Source organism: Aethalodelphis obliquidens, unplaced genomic scaffold (assembly GCF_003676395.1).
Source record: "Aethalodelphis obliquidens isolate GAN/ISIS:26980383/991018 unplaced genomic scaffold, ASM367639v1 scaffold26, whole genome shotgun sequence".
Classification (NCBI taxonomy): domain Eukaryota; kingdom Metazoa; phylum Chordata; class Mammalia; order Artiodactyla; family Delphinidae; genus Aethalodelphis; species Aethalodelphis obliquidens.
The window spans coordinates 19813209-19833861 of NW_020837970.1; the positions used below are offsets into that span (position 1 = coordinate 19813209).

At 51.1% G+C, this 20653-nt stretch overlaps 2 long non-coding RNA genes across 2 annotated transcripts; one reads left to right on the forward strand and one right to left on the reverse strand.

Moving 5' to 3' along the window:
* Nucleotides 1–1452: 1452 nt before the first annotated feature.
* On the reverse strand, nucleotides 1453–15472 carry LOC113629229 (uncharacterized). The gene is made up of 3 exons (XR_003436460.1): nucleotides 14843–15472; nucleotides 12891–13012; nucleotides 1453–5657 (listed from the first exon to the last, which is right to left on the reverse strand). It is a non-coding gene; the product is annotated as an uncharacterized LOC113629229 (long non-coding RNA).
* Nucleotides 11429–20563, forward strand: LOC113629228 (uncharacterized). Its single transcript, XR_003436459.1, has 3 exons — nucleotides 11429–11802; nucleotides 15479–15634; nucleotides 17789–20563. It is a non-coding gene; the product is annotated as an uncharacterized LOC113629228 (long non-coding RNA).
* Nucleotides 20564–20653: the final 90 nt, after the last annotated feature.

The following is a 20653-nucleotide window of genomic DNA, read 5'->3' on the forward strand; positions in this document are numbered from 1 at the left end:
CCCCTTATCTCCCCCTCTGCCCTTGAGCGTGTTCTCACCTCACCAGGCATCAACCCCACTTGTAAGGTGGGGACAATAGTAGTTCTTTTTTCATAGGATAGTTGCGAGGGTTGGACAAAGCAGGAAGAAGACACTACAAACTGTAAAGTGCTGGGCACGCGTGACGGCTTATCTTTCCCTCCCCGCAGTCGGGCTGCACACTCTTGCTCCCTCCGTGATTTTGTAGATGGAGCTCAGTGACCCAGAGCAAGCTGTCTGAACCTCAGTTTGCCCATCAGTAAAACAGGCACGGTAACCAGTGCTTTTTCTCTCTGACAGGGCGCTCAGACATGATGCTGTATCAAATACTCAAGGGAAGGATCCGGCAGGTGTGGGACTTCCCTGGGCGCTGGAGAGTGAGGAAGGTGGCCACTAACTCCCCTGGTGACTGGTGCCCCAGAGAGCAGTACTTTTAGCTGCCTTCCTGGGCAAAACTCCAACTCCTGCGTTTTAATGGAGAAATAATTCTCACAGTGTGACAAGCTGTAGCCTGCAGGTGTCACATCCATATTAAAGAGGGGACAGAGCAAGGGTTCATTTTCCTGGCTTGAGGTGTGACCAGAATTCACCTCCAGGATCATATGTAACCAAGGCTGTGAAGACCAATTAGTGGCCCTGACTACTCAGGAGGAGGGGACTGGGTGTGTGTGTGGGGGGTGCCCTACCTTTCTCTACCTGCTTGCTTCCTCTTCAGAGCACTCTGCTTCCACTCACAGGCAGGGACGGCACCTTCCATGGGGCCTGTTCAGGGAGAGGCACCTGACCTTGCTCATCCCGGGAGGTGGTTGCCAAGTGGGATGCTGCTGGTACCTGTGGGCCAATGAGCAGAGACCCTGGCAGATTCTGAGCTGGGCAATGGCCAAAGATCTTGATGCAAAGCCCAAGTCTTAAACTGAGACATGAAGCCAAAGTTTGCTCCGAGGAGTCCAAAACCCAGGCCTCCAAGTGCAGGGCACTCACAGAGGGGCAGGAGCGGAGCTGCCGTGAAGTGAGCAGCCGGAACGTAGAGAGCGTGGGGGGCAGAAGCTTCAAACACCACAAACGCAAACAATACAGAAATGTATAGAGGGGTTGTGTTTACCTCCAGTCCCCCCACTCAGAGGGAAGCACTGCTAAGGGTTCGATAGCCTTCCAGACTTTTCTCCAGGCATACACATTTATAAAAATGAAATCGTACATACAGTTCTGCAACTTTTTTTCTGTTTTCTTTACCATTTTCTCAAGTCAGTTCTCTTTCTTCCCCTTTTTTTTTTTTGCGGTACGCGGGCCTCTCACTGCTGTGGCCTCTCCCGTTGCGGAGCACAGGCTCCGGACGGCTCAGCGGCCATGGCTCACGGGCCCAGCTGCTCTGCGGCATGTGGGATCTTCCCGGACCGGGGCACAAACCCGTGTCCCCTGCATCGGCAGGCGGACTCTCAACCACTGCGCCACCAGGGAAGCCCCTGGGTTGCCTTTGTAGCCAGTCCCTGTGGCAGCAAGAACTTGTAAATGAAGAACACTTAGGGCCACTAGCAAAATGGATTCTAGACAGGGCAAAAATGGTGCTGGGAACTGCCGCCCCAGCCAGGCTCTCAGGGACTCCGCCACGGAGCCCGACTCAGCAGCAGACAGGGCCTGTGGGCCTCCCTTTCTCCCCCACCCGCCCTGCACCACCTTCCCCTTCATCACCTACCTTGTGGTGGCCCCGCCTCAGTTCCCCAGGAGCTAGCGGTCTTCGTGGTTCTGGGACCCCAGTCTTGGAGGTGAGTGCGTCTGCCTCTTGCTGGGTGGGGTGGGAGCAGCCGTCTGAGTGTGCGCTGGGCCTTGGGCTGAGCCCTGCATCCTGTACCCACCACACCTGACCACAGGAATGGGGCCACGTTCACCAGCATCTCACTAGATGCAGGTGCCTCAGGGCAAGTTAAATTCCCTGCACTTGTGTCTGAGGGTGTTCATGACCTGGCCATTTGGCTCCACCAGCTCCAGGTAATTATGGTGACACTATTTCACCACTAATGAGGTGGTGCTCATTAGAGCACAGGAAGCACTGGGTCTCATGGGGCGTGCGCATCCCAGCCCTCAGAGACAGAGGGTCTGCGACCTTTGTCCCCAGCCTTTCCCCAGCACCTGAGAAGCAAAAGAACCCCCTCCCCTCCACTTCCCTCAGCTCATATGATTTCTTCACCCCTATTGCCCTCCTCTGGACATGTTTCATTGTTGTCCCTTTCAGATGGAGGCCCTGCCATGGATCAAAATGTTTCAGCTTACAGTAGATCAGCCTCTCACCTCCTTGATCCTTGAGCTCCTAGAGATACAGCTCCAGATCACATTCGTCCAATGATTCTCAACCCTGGCTGCACCTTAGAATCACCTAAGAAAGTTTTATTCAGAGTAGTGCCTGGGCCCCACCCCTAGAAGTTCTGATGCAGCTGTTTGAGATCATTGCTAAATAGTTGATGTGCCTACCCCAGGGGCTCCTGCCTAGCTTACAAGTTAATGAGAAATAGGATTCAGAGAGACAGCCCTGAGCCGAGGCTTTGGAGACCAGGCACATGAGACAAGCCAGCTGTTCTCAGTGATGACTGAATCAGACCCAAGGGTATTTGTTTTCTCACTAAAGGAATCACAGACAATACAGGTGCAAGAAAGGTTAAAGGAAGCGATCTTGTTTAGTGTGGAGAAGAGAGGGGCCCTATTCCCTGTGTTGTGGGGCCCAGAGGAGAGCAGGAACCCTGAGTTCCTACCCTTGGTCAGACCACGCACCCAGGCTCCAGGGAAGTGAGAAAAGATGGGGTGTCGGGGATGATGACTCAGCCCCCTTCACCTGAGGACAGGAGAAAGGGGGCTCCCTCCTCTTCCTCCCACTGCCTCCCCTTCTCCCTCCCTTGTCTCCCCCAGGCCTCCAGATGTGCACAGTCACATGGCAGGTTCTGGCTTCCTCCCTCCCTCCAGCACCACGAAGGGAAGGACCATCTGTCCTGCTCGCTGCAGCCCAGCAGTCTGTGCACGTGTGCCAGGCTCAAGGAAGCGCCCTTCACGCTCTTCCTGTTTTCTTTCCTCCCTGCCTCAAACTTGCTTCTGCCCCAGGATATTCTGTGGCCTCCATGGTTCTGCAGACCTGCTCTATCCAGAGTGACAAGAGTGTAGCATCTTTCCTCCTCCACTGCCTTCCACTACCCTCCTGCAAGGTCTCTGGCCTCTAGTCCTTCCTCAGTCTTAAAACTTACCTATCTGGAGTCTACCTGTCTAGTCGCGTGATTCACAGACTGTCAGGCTCCCAGGGTCCTAGTCTGCACCCTACCCCATTCCCTTCCTGCCTCTTGTGTTTCAATATCCTCTCCTAAGCGGTTCCTGCAGAATGTGACCCCATTCTCAGGGCGCTGGGAGTAAGGACCAACATGTGTCTCTGCCAGCCACTGAGCTGACATTTTGCCTTATTTGCTAAGATAATTTAGTGTAATTTGTTGCTAATGAATGAACGCATTACTTCTTGTTCCTATAGCTTTCATAATTACTTTGAAGTCCACGTGCTCACTGGTGACAGCTTCAGCAAACATTCTGAGAACCTGAAGCTGGCCAGGTTGCAGAGCCAGCTCAGCCTCCTTGGGTGACCACGCTGAGGGCTTTGGTGACCGGGGAGTCACGGCCAGGGTGCTGATTTCCTTGGTATCTCCATCCAGGCTGCCCTTCTGAGTGTCCGCCCGTCCACTGCAGCTGGAACGATCTGGGTCAGCCCTACAAGACAATGTGCTGGCGGCCAGGGACTCCAGACCTGGGGCATTTGTGGAGTGGGCTTGGCAATACTGGGAGAGGAGCCCATTTCGCTCTGTCTGGAGGACGGATGATGAGGGAGAAGGGGACAGAGGTGATTGACGGAGCCGAAGAAGTTGTATGCATCATATTCAGTCCTGTTTATAAAAGCCTTTGTTCAAGCTCTTCCTCCACTGGGTCTGCCCTCTCTCTTCTCTGCCTATGGAAATCCTATGTACTCCCTCCCGTGTATCCCCCTGGATCCCTGACTGCATCTCGGTGTTTCACAGCCATAATAAAGCACTGGCTCCTTCACTGCTTTCTGGGAGTTCATATCCTCCCTAGAGCAGTTCTGGATTTCCCTCACCCAGCCCAGAGCACAGAGCAGCCCCTGTCCTGGTACATTGCTGGCAGGGAAGTACCCAAACCACATTAATCCAGTCTCTGAATGGAATTCAGACTGAGGCTGAAGTTTATTTCTGCACCATCCCCGAAAAAAGGATTTCCCAGCAAATGAATAATGTAAATGAGGCTGCCAACGGGTGCTTAACCTATTTAAAGGAATAATCTATTTAAAAAATCTCTTAGACAGCACCTATTTACCCAGAAACAATTGATATGGTAATTGCGAGTCATCCTCTTTTTTTATTTACCAGAGAAGCTTCCCTAAGCTTCATGTTCACCCACTCCCACGCTCTGTGTGGGGAATGCTACCGGTTAACCCTTGGGGTGCTGGGTACTCTGAGTCCTTGCAGGTCACAACTGCAAACTGAGGTCAAGAGCAGTAGCCCCCTACCCTGGTTGACTGAGATGAAGAGAGATCGCCCAAAGGACAGAGGCTTCATGGCTGTCACCTCACCTGCACTTCTGTGATGTGAATGAATAGGTCTGAACAGATGGCCTCAGGCTCAGCCCAGACCAACAGAGAGGGGATAGGCAGTCAGACAGGGTGTGGCGGGGGTGGAGGGGTGCGGGAGGACAGAGATGTGCATGGGGAGGATTGCTCATTGCTCAGCTGAAGATGGCAGTAGAAGGAGCTCCAGGCTCGAGGGGGAGGCAGCCGTGGCCCCCTGGGTACCAGCACTGCAGATCAACGTAATCCCTTGGCCTGCAGATCAATTCTGCTTTCTCAGGGTTTAATTGGCTTGTTGGCTTTGGCTTGCGGAAGAGAAAGAGGCTCTTACCCAAGGAGAGGAGCTGTGTCAGAGGCAGCCAAGGCACCTCCATCCCTGCCCCACCCCCACAGAGGGATAATGGGGCAGGAGACACCATCTTACCCCTTGCCCAGGTCCCTGAGCTGGGTTCTCCCTGCCCACAGGAGTGGGACGAGGCTAGGCTGAGATGCCTGGGCTGAGGGGCTCCTGGGGATGGTTGTCTGGCTCTGTGCACCTGCTCTGGCTCTGTTGCTCCTGGTCTGATGTGGCTCTGGATGGGTATGTGCATGGGGAGAAGGGAGTAGATGCAGGAGTCGGGGGGAGGAGAGTGAAGGACAGCATCCACAAACCTGGGTACCTCAGCCTGCCCAGGAAGGGACCTCCCACCTCTTTCCCCTGTACCACTGAGTCAGAGAAGGGGAGCAGTTGCCCAGCAACTCAGAGCAGCATTCAGAGGAGGGCTCTTGCCCCAGCTCAGCACTGGGTCCATAGGACTCTGTGATATTGCCTTCTGGGGTTCAATCTGAGGACAGGAACATGGCATCAGAGCACCCACCTTCACAAGGCAGGGAGGGCAGCCCAACAACGTGGGCTTCTCCTCTTTGCAGGCCCCACAGGGCCAGCCCCTCTGAGGGAGTAGATGTTTCATTGGTGGTGGTGGCAGTGGCGGCTGAGACCACACAAGCCATCTCTCCTCCCAGCCTCAGCAGCCTCTTCTCTGATCTTGTGGTTTTCCTAATAAACACATTTAAAATATTTATGAAGGCAACGTCAGTGAAGCAACACAACATTACTCTAAAATGATTTTCTTCTTCTAACAGGTAGCTTTGGCATGAGCGCTGATTGCTAAGCTCCTAAAGGCAGACCCCTCAGGGTGAAGCCCCAGGGTTGGCACTCACGGCTCTCCCTGAATGAGCTAAGCGGTGGTGGTCCCTCCGCTCTCTTGGGGGGCCAGGCCCGGTGGCAGATGAGGAGGTAGGATGGTTTGATAGGGCTCAGGGGCTGGACTCTGGAGGAAGGAGTCGACTGGATGAGGCTCTGGGACAACTCCCGATAGGGGAAGAGCCTGAAAACTGGAAGTGTCTCTGGAACCATGGACAGCCCCTCCAAGCTTTGCTCCTGGGGAGATGAGAAGCCCAGGGGCTGGGAGCTAGGACTCCTGGGTCCATGCCCCACTTTGTTGATAGGAAGGGCTCTGCTCTAGAAGGAAGTGATGGATGCCATGGGTTGGTGGGGAGGGGCCTGGGCTGCTTTGCCCACTGAAGAGTTGGTGGCTGAGCTCAGCTACTCCTCAGCAGTCCTGGGAAGACAGGATATGATAGCAATACCTTATATACACAGGTTGGGGTGGCATTCGGGATTTGCAGCTGGCCCCAGATTCTTCTGTCTGGCCTTTGAAATTCCAAGGAGTCCCCACCTGCCCTCCTTGCACAGACCCCTGCGCTGTCCTCTCATGTCAGCTAGATGCACCTTGTCCAACCCCCTCTGGTGCAGGCAGATGGGGAAATGGATGCCCCTTCTCACACCTCCACCCCTCCCCAGGCTGGAAGGAAAACCCCTGTCTATATCTATCTGGAATGCAGATGGAGGGAGGCCGTGATGGCAAAATCTGGGGAGGAGGGTTCTATCCTCACCCAGCTCAACCCCAGAAAAGCCTCTTTCTAACAAGAACTGTTTTCATCACCATAGCCTAAAGCCTGGAGCTGCTCTAATTATGTGTCAGGCTGGAATCTGACAGGAAGCATTTTAATTATTAATTTGAAGTGTGCCTAGTGTCAGAATGGAGGAAGGCTGGTTCCTTAAGCTCACTCATGCCCAGCCCTGTCTGCTGGGACCTCATTAGTGACACCTCAGGCCTCCCAGACCTCCCTCCTCAGGCAGAGCCTCTTTCCTGCCACGGTGCAGGATCTGCATCTCCCACTCCTCTGCCCTTCCTAACCCCCTACTTTGCACAGCGCTCTCTTGTTTTCCTTATTTCCCTAAACGCTTCGGCATGGAGTCTACCGTTCCCACTGTACAGATGGAAGAGATTGAGGCCCAGGGAGGGCATGGGGTCTGCCTGATGTCGCAGCACACAACAGCCACAGGCAGGACAGAACCTCTGCATTTTCTAGTTTGGACTCTTTAGTTCTTGCCTGCCAGTGGAGGTGGTCTTCTGCAGGGCTCTCTTTCTCTATCGTCCCATCTTCATGTTCACGTCATCTAAGGTGGCATGCAGAGTCTTCTTTGATGCGTTGCACGCATCTGACACTTTTAAGGAACAGTTTGCTTGCTCCATTTACACCCAGGCATGGGCATGCCCTTCTGGGTTCTGGGGCCAGACTGCTTGCCCTGTGCCAGGTGAGGTCGGGGTAAGGGCCTGCCATAGACTGAGGACATCATTTGGCCTGTTTCCTTTTCTGCCTTGTCAAGGGAGATTCAGCTTCTGCTTATTGGTTGTTTTCTAGATTTGACCCTCCGCATTCGCCTGTGGATCAGGGCCTGTCCCTTCTGTCACGTGCCATTGTTTCTGCATTTCTGAATTCAGGGCCATGAAGCCCCAGACTGGACAGCAGCCCTGGAGCTGAAAAATGTACTGTTTCATGTGTGTCCAGCTGCTGGCTTGCTTCTGTATCTGAAGATTCCTTTTGTTTTTCCTCTGAGCCCCGGGAGTTTTGCAAGGTTGAGGTGGCGTTACTATCCCAGGCTTCCCTCCTTGTGTTGCTAGATTCCCAGGTAGCCTGGCTCCACCCTGGCTGATCCCAGTCCTTCCCAGGCCATGCCTGCCTCAGTCCACATCCAAGGCTTAATGCTTAGGAAGTTGTTCTCAGCTGATGGCCTCTGGTTCACTTCTCTATGAAGCCTTCCTTTATGTTTGATCCCGTGCTGTAGCTGGATAGAGAGGCCATGATCCACTAGGGAGGTTTGATCTAGGAGGACCTGTGGGGTCCAGAGTAGGAAGAAGGAACCTTGGAGGAATTGGGGGAGGCTTACCAAAGATGGTGACATTTGAACTGAGACTTGAAGGATAATTGGTATTTTAGTCTTGGTTGGGTGTAGGAAACAGAAGCTACTGTATTTTAAGCAGAAAGAGGTTGAACTCAGCGTCCTGGGTGTTTACAAAATTATTGGAAGGGCTGAAGGAGCAGGCTTGAGGCTGGGTCTCCAGGAATGACACCCAGAATACTACAGAACTGACCAGCTAGGAGGCTGCTACCTTGGCCACTTTAGAAAGGCATTGTGGTAGGCTGAATAACGCACCCCCCCAATATCCCCATCCTAATTTCTGGAACCTGTGAATATTATCTTACAATGGTAAAGGAGACTTTGCAGATGTAAGTTAAGAATCTTGATCTCACCAAAGTGGGTATAGAAGGATCATATCTCAACATAATAAAAGCCATTTACAACAAACCCACAACCAACATAATACTCAACAGTGAAAAGCTGAAAGCCTTCCTACTAAATTCAGGAACAAGACAAGGATGCCCACTCTCACCACTTCTATTCAACATAGTATTGGAAGTCCTAGCCAGAGCAATCAGACAGGATAAAGAAATAAAAGGTATCTAGATCAGAAGGGAAGAAGTAAAACTGTCACTATTTGCAGATGATATAATACTCTATATAGAGAACAGTTTCCACACGAAAACTGTTAGAACTAATCAATGAATTCAGCAAGGTAGCAGGATGTAAGATTAATATACAGAAATCTTTTGCATTTCTTTACACTAATAATGAAATATCAGAAAGAAAAGTAAGGAAACAATCTCATTTAAAATTGCATTAAAAAAATACCTAGGAATAAACCTAGGAATAAACTTAACCAAGGAGGTGAAAGACCTATATGCTGAAAACTATAAAACATTGATAAAGGAAATTGAAGATGACTCAAAGAAATGGAAAGATATCCATTTGCTCTTGGGTTGGAAGATTTAATATTAAAATGGCCATACTACCCAAAGCCATCTACAAATTTAATGCAAGCCCTATCAAAATACCCATGACATTTTTCACAGAAGTAGAACAAATAATCCTAAAATTTATATGAAACCACAAAAGGCCCAGAATTGCCAAAGTAATCCTGAAGGAAAAGAACAAAGCTGAAGGCACTGCTTCAGACTATGCTACAAAGCAATAGTAATCAAAACAGCATGGTACTGGCACAAAAACATATAGCTCAGTGGAACAGAATAGAGAGCCCAGAAATAAACACATGCACCTATCTATGGTCAATAACCTATGGCAAACGAGGCAAGAATATACAATGGAGAAAAGACAGTCTCTTCAACAAGTGGTGTTGGGAAAGCCAGAGAGCCTCATGTTAATCAATGAAATTAGAACACTCCCTCACACTGTATACCAAAATAAACTCAAAATGGTCTAAAGACCTAAATATAAGACATGACACCTTAAAACTCCTAGAAGAGAATATAGGCCAAACATTCTCTGACGTAAATGGTAGCAATATTTTCTTAGGCCAGTCTCCCAAGGCAAAAGAGATAAAATCAAAGATAAACCAACAGGGCCTAACAAAACTTAAAGGCTTTTGCACAGCAAAGGAAACCATCAACAAAGTGGAAAAACAACCTATGGAATGGGAGAAAATATCTGCAAATAATGTGACTGATACAGGGTTAATATCCAAAATATACAAACAGCACATGCAACTTAATGTTGAAAAAACAAACAACCCAATCAAAAAATGGACAGAAGACAAATAGACATTTTTCCAATGAAGACATATAGATGGCCAAGAGGCGCTTGAAAAGATGTACAACATCGCTAATTTTTAGAGAAATGCAAATCAAAACCACAAGGAGATATCACCTCACACCTGTTAGAATGACTCTCATCAAAAAATCTGCAAATAACAAATGTTGGCAAGGATGTGGAGAAAAGGGAACCCTCGTAAACTCTTGGTGGGAATGCAAATTGGTACAGCCACTATGGAAAACAGTATGGAGTTTTCTTAAAAAACTAAAAATAGAGCTAACATATGATCCAGCAATCCTACTCCTGGCTATACATCTGGAGAAAACAAAAACTCTAATTTGAAAAGATACATGCACCCCAATGTTCATAGCAGCACTATTTACAATAGCCAAGACATGGAAACAACCCAAGTGCCCATCAACAGATAACTGGCTTAAGAAGTTGTGGTGTGTGTATATATATATGTATATATATATATATATACACACACACACGTATATGTATATAGTGGAGTATTACTCAACCATAAAAAGAATGAAATATTGCCATTTGCAGTAACATGGATAGACCTAGAGAATATTATACTTAGTGAAGTAAGTCAGAGAAAGACAAATACTATATGATATCACTTATATGTGGAATCTAAAAATATCAGTAATACAAATGAACCTATATATAAAACAGAAACAGACTCACAGACATAGAAAACAAACTTATGGCTACCAAAGGGGAGAGGGAGGGAGGGAGGGACAATTTAGGAGTATGGGATTAACAGATGCAAACAACTATACATGAAATAGATAAGCAACAAAGATTTACTGTATAGCACAGGGAATTATATTGAACATCTTGTAATAACCTGTAATGGAATACAATCTGAAAAAAAACACACCTGAATCACTTTGCCATACACCTAAAACTAACACAATATTATAAATTAACTATACTTCTCTTATTTATTTATTTTTGGCCTTGCCACGCGGCTTGTGGGATCTTAGTTCCCTGACCAGGGATCAAACTCTTGCCCCCTGCAGTGGAAGCTCGGAGTCCTAACCACTGGACCGCCAGGGAATTCCCAGCTATACGTCACTTTAAAAAAAAAAAAGGAATCTTGAGATGGGGAGAGTATCTTGGATTATCCAGGTGGGCCCAATATAACCCACGAGGGAGGTTACATAAGAGGGAGGCGGGAGGGCAGAGCCAGAAAACAAAGAAAGAAAAAGAAAGAAATTGGATGACAGAAGCAAGAGCTGACTTGTAAATGGAGGAAGGGGCCCTGACGCAAGGAATGCAAGCATCCTCTAGAAACTGGAAAAGGTAAGGAAATGGATTCTCCTCTAGAGCCTCCAGGTGGGACCCAGGCCTGCCGACCTTGATTTTAGTCCAGTGAGATTGATTTTGGACTTCTGACCTCCAGCTTTAAGAGAACAGATTTGTGTTGTTTTAAGCCTCTAAGTTCGTGGCACCTGGTTATGGCAGCAAAAAGAATATGGGATGTAGGGGAGGAATCACTGGAAGCACTGGGTTCGGGACCTTGCGGCCGTAGCCGGGCCGGGGAGCAGGGATCGTGCTATTGCCTCCTCACACCCATGAGTCGGAAGACTCAACCCTGAACTGCTGCTGCCTTTCCACACCCAGGCTTGCTGGCCTCAAACAGCCCAAAGCAGCCATAGATAGCCTCCAGATCTGCCATCCCAGTCTTGTCAAAGTGCCTGTAACTTCTGGAATGCAGCATTCACACACAGCTTCAGCTGTAAGAGGACCTGGGAAGTGTCCTTTCTACCTCTCCAGTCACAGCAGTCTAGCAAGGCCACTAGGAAGGGGTAGGACTGGGATGCCAAGTGTTAATCAGACATAAACACAACAGGGGAATAACGAATGCTTAAAATGAGTCATATGTGTTAAAACCTGTCTGGGGACACACCCTGAAAGCCTCACCCTGGCTCATGCATGGCTGCCTCTGTGCTTGAATGAGGCTAAGCTATTTGCCCCAAGTCCCACAGCCAGCAGGTGATAAAGCAGGGATCACACCCAACTTTGTTCAGTTCTACAGCTGGAGCTTCTAGGCCCTACAGAGGGGGAAGCAGGGTCAGTCCCATGAAGGCAAATGGCCTTGAGAACACAGAGGCAAGAGGGAAGCAGGCACATCAGGGACTTCGAGCAGCTCATCTGCCTTGAACGAAAGGTATGTGGATGGGAGTGGCAAGGAGGGCAGGGACCAGCAGACACCAAGCTAGGAGGGTCTTAAATGTCCTGCTTTGTTTATTTGTTCTTGTTGTCATCGGGCCATGTGGCATGTGGGATCTTAGTTCCCTAACCAGGGATCGAACCAGTGCCCCCTGCAGTGGAAGCACGGAGTCTTAACCACTGAACCACCAGGGAAGTCCCTTAAATGTCCTGCTTTGTGATCCTAAAGGCCACGAGGAACCACTGACATTTTTTTCTCTTTTCCTTCTTTCATAGGAGGTTTTAAGGCAGGAGAGTGACAAGTTGTTTCACATTTTGTATGTGAAGTACGGTTTACACTAGAGATCAGGGAGCTGAGTCAGGGAGAGCAGACTGAGCCCTGACCCTGCTCACACACGGAGCCCCTCCCTTGCCCTGACTGATCCTATCCTTGGCCTCTCCCTGAGCCCTAATTCTTAATGTAGACTCAGCCTGTCCAGCACCTGAGCCTTTCTCTCACCCAACCATCCCAGGAATGCCACTGATCACAGGGGCAATCAGGTGAAAGAGTGATTCACTCAACGCAGGCATTCTCTATCGCTTTGTCTGCAGCCCAGAGCTCACATCTTAAAAAAGCAGAGAAGCGTCAGCTTCCTCGTGAAGGATAACTGGACAGTGCTTGCCTTGCACCTGTGAATCAAGGAGGACCAGGTGGAGTAGGGGTGGGGGAGGAGAGGAAGGTGTCCTAGGACACTGAGCTCCCTTTTCCATAATGAAGGGGGCTCTCATTACAAACCTGGAGCCTCCTAGCAACCAGATGGGGGTGGGGGAGCACGTAATGAAAACCTGGAGCTACGTGTGCTCTGCTGGGCCTCCAGGAGAGAGATCTGACCCCAGGCCCTCCCACAGTCACATCCCAGCAGGGTCTTACTTAGGAGAGGGATAAGGAGACCTGGTAAGCAGGGCTAGCCAAGTCCATCCCTCCCTGATATCCTCTGGGCTTTCAGAATGTACAAGCCTTATGGGGAAAAGGCACTTGATTAAGCAAAAATTCACTGAAGTGACATCTCACAGTGTCCCATCCAACACTTGAACGATGGCAATTACCTAGTGAATGAGTCGTCTCTGTGGCTCGTGCTCCAGTGGATTGATGGAATAGCTACAAGGGCTATTTGAAGATTCCTTTATTAAAAAGTATGAGTTCATCCCTCGGTCTTGCAATGATGCCTCTAGATTAAAAAAACAAAGCAAAACAAAACTGAGTGGATGCTTCCGCACTTCCAGAAGAGGTCAGCGCCTTAAGGAGGAGCAGGGTCAGGCAAAGTGCCCTTCTTGCCCCTTTGCTCCCCCAAGACCCAGAATGACGTCCCCTCCTTCTGGGAAGACTTTGGGACTCATGGCCCCCACGGTGGATCTGGAGAGGGGTTTAAGTCCTGAGGGCAAAGGAGGGCTATTGAGGGCCTGAGTGAGAGGCATGTTCATTCAACGTACATTCACTGAGAACCTACTATGTGCCAACCCTGTGCCAGCTCCTGGAAGCACAGCAATTGTTCCTGCCCTCAAGGGGCTTGTGATCCACTGGAGGAGAAGCTGTGTGGGGAAAATCAATCTCAGTTTAGTAATGAGGGTGGAAGGAAGGTGTATGTTTAAGACATGCAGGGGCAGAAGGAAGGCAATGGCACAGAGAAAGATGAATTGGGGGCAGGCTGAGGAATCAGCCTGCCTGCAGGAGGCACTGTAGATGCATGAGGGCCACTGCTGACTGTTTCCGTGTGGAACACCAGCCCAGCATTGTCAGATCTACTGATTTTTTTTTCTTTTCTTTTCTTTTTTTTTCTTTTGGCCACGCTGTGCGGCTTGTGGGACCTTAGTTCCCTGACCGAGTATAGCACCTGAGCCCCAGGTGGAAGCGTGGAGTCCTAACCAGTGGACCAACAGGGAATTCCCTACTAGTTTTTTTTAAGACAGTTTTTTAGAACAAAATTGAGGGGATTCTTTGCCCAAGAAACCTGAAATCTGTTTTTATGTAACCTCCTCTTTGAAACAAAACTATGTGTGGGAAGCAAACAAGTGTGCAGGCCACCAATTTGCAACCTCTGGATGCAACAAAGAGAAACACCTACGGAACTGGAGGGTGAGTAGGGTCAGCGTGGCCTGAGAGGGATGTCACTGGGCTAGAGAAGTTCTCAGAACGCCCCCCTCCCCAGGGCAGGAGGACTACCTGCAGCTTCCTGGACAAGCTCCCAGTCTCTGGCCTGAGCACAAAGAACCCTTCTATGAGGAAGCCAGAGGGAAGGGCCTGGATTCGACCTTCCTTTGAGAAATGCAGGACCCTGTGGGAGACCCACATGCTGAGTGGGCAAGACTGGACTCCATGTCTGGGGCCCACCCTGAATGGCCTCTCCTCTTACCTTCATCAGGCCTGGAGTGAAATCCATCCTGAGAGAGTGGCACCCCATTCTCAGGCACCAGGGACACTGCAGTGTGCCCCGCCCATGAAAGGGGTGGTAGGTTGAGTGCCCTGGGCCTTGTCAGGCTGGTCTCCTGCCTCATGCTCCTGGTTCCTCTGCCAGGGACTTCCTGCCCACCCCCTTGGGGGCACAGGCTGCCCCCAGCCATCCTCACCCCAACACTGGGCTCATCACTCCTGGGATTCACCCTTTCTTGTTGGTTTTATGGATTTAACTCTCCACACTTGCCCTGGGTCCCTGGGGCAAATGTGCCACCCCCCAACACTGTCCTCCCAGGGAGTGGTCAGTCTTGGGGGCAAAGGGGAGAGATGGTGCCAGGGTTCTGCCCCTCTCCCTGCACTCTGGGGTCACCAGTGAACTCTTTTCCTTCCCCACCTCTCCAAAGGGGACGTAACCATCACTACCTCCTCTGGGAAGCCTCTCACAGTCTACTACTTGGCTCAGGGAAAATTCTCCATCCCTACCAAGATCTCCTGGAAAAGTCCTACCACTGGCCACAAGGAAACCACACAAAAATCAGGGCCCCCAGGCCTCTTTCCACAATTCCTCCACAGGCTGTGCCTTGTAGTGACCCCTGCCCTGTCTTACCTTCTTGGGGGTGGAGGCTGGGTCAGGTAGAGTGAAGGGCAGGTGAGCTGGTGTCTGCGGTGCTTCTAAGATGGCAGCAGCAGCGGTGGGAAGGGAAGGGCGCCCTGCTGGTGCTGCAGCACGGATTGCTGTCCACAGGGGGAAGCTTCCACCCTCTGCAGGGATCAGGGAGGGAGCAGCCTGAACAGGGAACTGAGAGCCGCAGGCAGGTGTGTGAGCTTGAGCGTTCCTGGCAGGGAGTCAGATATGATCAGGCACAGTGCCTGGGTGTGGACAGCATGGGCCTGAGGTTACCCGCCTCGGTCTCCTTGGCTGACATGGCTGGGGACAGGAAAGTGGGAGAGCTGGGTGGTGATGGTGGCTACGCAAACTTCTGTAGTCAGGGTTCAGGGCAGGAAGGTGGGCAGAGTCAGCTCTCATCAGGATCTTGGCTAGCTCACCTCTAATGGGGCCAGTGAGGTCCCAGCATCCCCCCACCCCACCCCCACCCCCTGCCCCATGGAGGAAAGAAAGGTTCAGTGAGAATGCGTTGCAGGAGGGGTGTTTAATCTAGTTGTGAGATACTTTGGGGAGTCAGCATATGTATTTTACTTACCATTGTGCTAATCATGTGATGTTCTTACCTATTCATTACAGTGGGTCTCTATCACGATACTCTCTTCTGGATAATGCATTACCGAGCTCCCTTCTCCCAGTCTCAGACTAGACAGGCAACCTTGATTCCTCCTCCCACGGTCAAGAAAATGGAGTGGCTCTGAAGAGGCTGTGGGACTCTCAAGTCCCTCGCTGCAGGTGCTCTCATCTTTCCCATCTTGCACCAACACGCACCCTCTGCTTCAGCTAGGCTTTTTTCTGCTGTCCCCCGAATGGCCACCCCAGCCATCTTTGTAAAGTTACACCTACCCCGGATGTCCTTCATTCCCACTTCCAAGTGTCCAAGTTCTACTCCATTGCAAATGAATTCCATTTCAAATCCTCCTCCTTCCAGCATCCTTTCCTAGATATTCCAACCCCTAACTAATGCCAGCTCAGCCCAGACCAGAAAAGGGCTGGAAATTTCTTGGACTGAGGACAGCCTAGTCTTCCTGGCTCTGCTGGAGACATGAGAAGGGGAAGAGGACAATTTGAACCTGGGGCTGTTTTCTGCTGATCCCTAGTCCATGCCCCAGACCCACAGGGAACCAAGGGCAGGTTCTAGGAGTCTTGTTTCCAAGGGCCTGAGCCCTGGTGAGCGCTGGTTAGTTGTGCCGAGGGAAATCCATGCTCTGGCAACATCTCTACTTGCGGGGGTTCCTGGTACCCTGAAGCTAGGAGTGTGGGAAGCATGGGGAAGTCTAGATCCAGATCCTATTTCTGCATTTAGGGGCTGGCTGTTTTGGGAAGGATACTACACCTCTCTGGGTCTCAGTTTTCTCATTTGTAAAATGGCAAGAGTCTCAGTTACGTGCAGGGTTCCTGTAAAGTAGGTAAGATAATTTATGTAAAGCGACCAATGCATCAAATAATAGGCATTCCATAAATAGTAGCTCTTATATAGTGTAAGTAATAACAGCAACGGTAAATCCCCAGCTCCACCAATTTCCTACTGTGCAACTTTGAACAAATTCCTTATTTGTTCATCAGCTCCCTCACCTGTAAAATAAGGATCGTGGTTCATCCGTTTATTGAATAAATAATTATTGAGCAACCTGTTATGTGCCAGGCACAACTAAATTTGTCATTTAGTGTTAGTTAGAGATGCAGCACAGTGCCCAGCATGTACTAGGTGGTTGATAAATGTCAGTTTTCTTATACTAGCCGCAGCTGGAGGATGGGAGGTAGGTGGGGGGAGGGAGGGGTTGGGACAGAGAAACGGAACTCAGGAGGGGCAGAGATGGAAGGCTGGGCCTGCCTTGAATTCCCAGCTTCCTCCCCTGCCCTTTTATCCTTCTCTTGACAGAGCCTCGCTTTGTCTCTAAAGGCGGGGGATGGTGCTGGGGCCTCTTTCTGCCCCTTGGTTTCATCAGACTACTTCTGTAGACTAGATCATCTGTCCCTTGCCTGTAAAATGGAGACAGTGTCTTATTCTCAGACACTGGGGCACTGTGATGTGCCTGCCCCATTCAAGTGGCATCAGGCTGAGGACCCCTGCCCCCACAAGGACATGTCCCAGAGCTGTTTCCTCACTAAGCTGGTCTCCTGCCTCAAGCTTCAAGTTCCTTTCTCAGGGATCACAGGCTGGACCCAAGGCCTGTGGGCTTCTCAGCACTGAAACCCCATACCCTTCCGTTTTGACACTGCCCAACCCCCCGCCACACCAGACCAGACCCTCACAGAGCGTTGTGTGTATGTGTGTGACAATCAAAATGAGATCTGGTATGTAGGAAGTCTGCAATAAAAGCTGATTGAATGAATGCACAATGGATCCCCTCTGCAAATGGGGCTCATTCATTCATTCAACAAACATTTATTGAACTCATAATCCGTTTGGTTCCAGGCTCTGTGTCAAGGGCTGTGACATTCAGATTAACAGCAGCCAAGCTCTCCAAAGACTGAATGGCATTCACAGGTTTCCTGCTCCTAACAGCCCCAGGCCCACCTGGCTCTTAGAGCACCAGGCCCCTCCCTCACCCCTAGAGACCAGAGCACTGACTCCACCACTGATTTTGACTGCAGCAGATGTTCGAGTGCTGAGTCATTGACTTCGAGGTCGAATCCCGGTGCCATGACCCATCCTGTGCCCTTAGGCAAATTATTTAACTTCTCAGAGCCTCAGTTGCCTCATCTGGAAAACAGGCATAAATAAAAGTGCTTATCTCATATTTGCTGTGAGGAATAAATGAGATGAGGCACACGTTTAGAGCAACACCCAGTGCATAGCACGTGCTCGATGAACGTGAGCTCTTACTACGACTCTTGTCTCACTCTTGTGTCACAAGCGCTTACCTCCCTCTGTCTCCTCCGCAGCACCGGCCAGCACAAGCCCGAGCACGCAGGAGGTGGTCAGTGAAATAAGACCTCTTGGAAACAGGGAGATCTGATGGGACATTCTGGGTAAGGAAACCCAGAAACTAGCAAAGGCGTGGAGGTGGGGAAGAGCCGGGAGGGACTGTGCTTGGAGGAGCAGGAAGATGGAGGGGAAGGTCTCAGGGATGGCAGCGTCTGCTCGGGGATGGGAAGCTCACTACTCAGAAGCAGCAGGTTCGGTGGCTCAACGACTCTGACTGTCCTAGTTCTTTCCCTAGGTGGCCACGCTCTGCACTTCAAGTCATAAGAAAGCCACGGGGATCACGCTCCACTGTCAGCGAGGCCTAGACTGGATGTGGCATAATTATGAAGGAAGACCAGTAATCTGGGGGGCCTTCAGAACAAATGCCCACTTTCCCGTCTTCCAGGACACCCTCGCACCTTTGCCCTATGTGGGGCAAGTGGTCAGGTGGTGGACCAGGGAACAGGTCTGGCTAACTGATGGATGTTAGCCACGACCACACGCAGTCACAGAGAGCCAGAGTGGGGGCTGGAGAGGGGGCTACCAGGAAAGGACGATGCCTTACCCAGGGCTCTGCCAGAGATCCCTGGCTCTGGGTCTGTTTCTTCCTTGGTGAAATGGATACTATTCTGTAGGTTTCTCTCCCCTGTGGTAAAGATGAAAGACGGTAAGGCTAAAACCAATCTTGCCATTGGAAAAGAAAATCCAGGGTTGGAGGTAGAACTGGATGTCTTCCTTCAGAGCTAGGTGTGCCCATACTTGGGGTGGGGTGGGGGGCTGCCCTGGATTGCTCCCTCCTCACTGTCAGATAGGGCAGAACCCAGCTGGCCCTGGGCCCCTGGCATTCATCCTGTGAGCCAGGGTCCCATCATTGATCAGCCCCAACTGCCTGAGAACTTCCTGGGGCTGATAGAGGAGCTCAGACCCCTGGCTCTCAGGCCTGGGCTGGGGAGAGCTAGCCACGGTCCACCACACCCCTGGATTTCCACCCTGGAGGCTGCACCTTGGCTCACATCTTTAGGGCTCTGACTTTAACCCCTAGCCCGAGGGGAGATTCCAACACTGCAAAGCATGCACCCTAGGCCTGGCCCATCTCATCCTGATAGCATCCCCAGCATCTGCTCGACTGGTCTGCACAATCTCTAGCTCCTGCACTGCTGCGGCTGGACAGCGCCTCCTCTGGCCCCTCAGGCAGGGGCAGTAGGTGCTGCCAGGTTGCCGGTCAGGCCCTCCTGGGCCCCCATGTGCAGCAGGGGGGTCCCCAAGGAGTGGTGTCCTTACCTCCCTGATCTGAGCGAGGGGCAGTGGAGCAAGCTGCCGTGATCTCCGGAACTCAAGCTGCTGTGGGGGACAAAGTGAAGCAGTGACCCAGGGACAGCTCCCATTCGACGGGAGTGGCTTCTTTGCCCCTCCACTCAGGACTCCCCACCTGGAAAACACTGGAATCTGGGTTGGGTTGCACTGACCACAATGCACGTCCAGTGCCTTGGTGCTTACCAACTGCTTTCACATTCCCCACTTTGTCAAAGCCCCATAGCCCCCGATGAGGTAGGCGAAGACTACCAGACCTATTTTATAGACGAGGTAGATAGGCTCAGAGAGGCAAATGGATTCGCTCAAGGTCACACTGCTGCTAGAGAGCAGAGCCAGGTATAACCTGGAAACCACATGCTCACGGTGGGCAGAGTGGCACAGGCTCTGTGACTTTGGGCCAGTTACTTAACCTCTCTGAACCTCAGTCTTCTCATGTGAAAAATAGGGATAGTAATAGTTCCTATCTTGTTGGGTTATTGTGAAGATTAAATGAGATAATGCTGTAAAACGACCTCGGCATAGTAGTCGCATAGGGACCTACTGAATGAATGTGAGCAATGACTGTGGTTATTATCCCAAGAATACTCAGACGCTGTCCCTGTGTAGGCCACGGCCCAGATGAAGCCCTGTTGTTACCTCTAGGCTCCCATCTTGTCTCTGTTGGTGTCATTCAAGACCTGCTAAGCTGGGCTCAGGGTCCCAGTGTGGAGAAGCAGGGACAGAGTAGGGCCACTGGACTCCTCTCCAGGGTTGCCTGCCTGGTGAAGGGGGCCGGGAGCCTGTCTAGGGCTCTGATTCACAGCCCCACGGCAGTGGCTGCCTGCTTTCTCATGTGGACCTCAGGTCTGCTCAGGGCCAAGCAGGGGCTGACTGAGATTCTGCCCTGAGTCTTTGATCCCTAGAGGTCAAGGCTGAGCACGGGAGCTGAAAGGATCAGGAGTGGTCTAGGCTCTCCAAACACATCTCGGCCCAGTTCAGCCTGGCCCTCCAGGGTCTGTGGAAGCCCAGTTTCCCAGCATGGAGGCCCGCACATGGGAAGAGCTTGTTCCTTCTCTGTGTGCTGGGCAACCCTGAGACAGGAGGAGGGTGGGATTGTATATATCCAGGTAAGTTTGCCTTGGGGAAGCAGAGGCAAAAGTCAGCCTCAGAGTAAAAGGCACGGGGGTGTGAGTGATCCTGGGCCCAGCTGGAGTGACGCCACCCCCAGGCCCTCGGTCCTGCAGTCTCCTGCGAATTACACCCACCGTTAGCCCTGGGCTTGGACACTGCTGCTTGAGAGCCTGCCTCCTACTCACGAATCCCCTTCAGGACAGGGCCCAGGCCGGCGGCCGGACTCCACCACCGTGCTCTGGGGTCTGCAAGACGAGTCCCAGGTAAGACCTTCCCCACCTCACCTACACACTTTTGGACATCCTCTGCAGGAGCCCTGCCGTGAGAAGGTAGGGAGGGTAGTTCTGGCCACACTTCCTGAGACCTAAGAGGTGAGTAGGCATCTCTGTGTCTAAGATGAGCTCTGTGAAAGCTTTGGG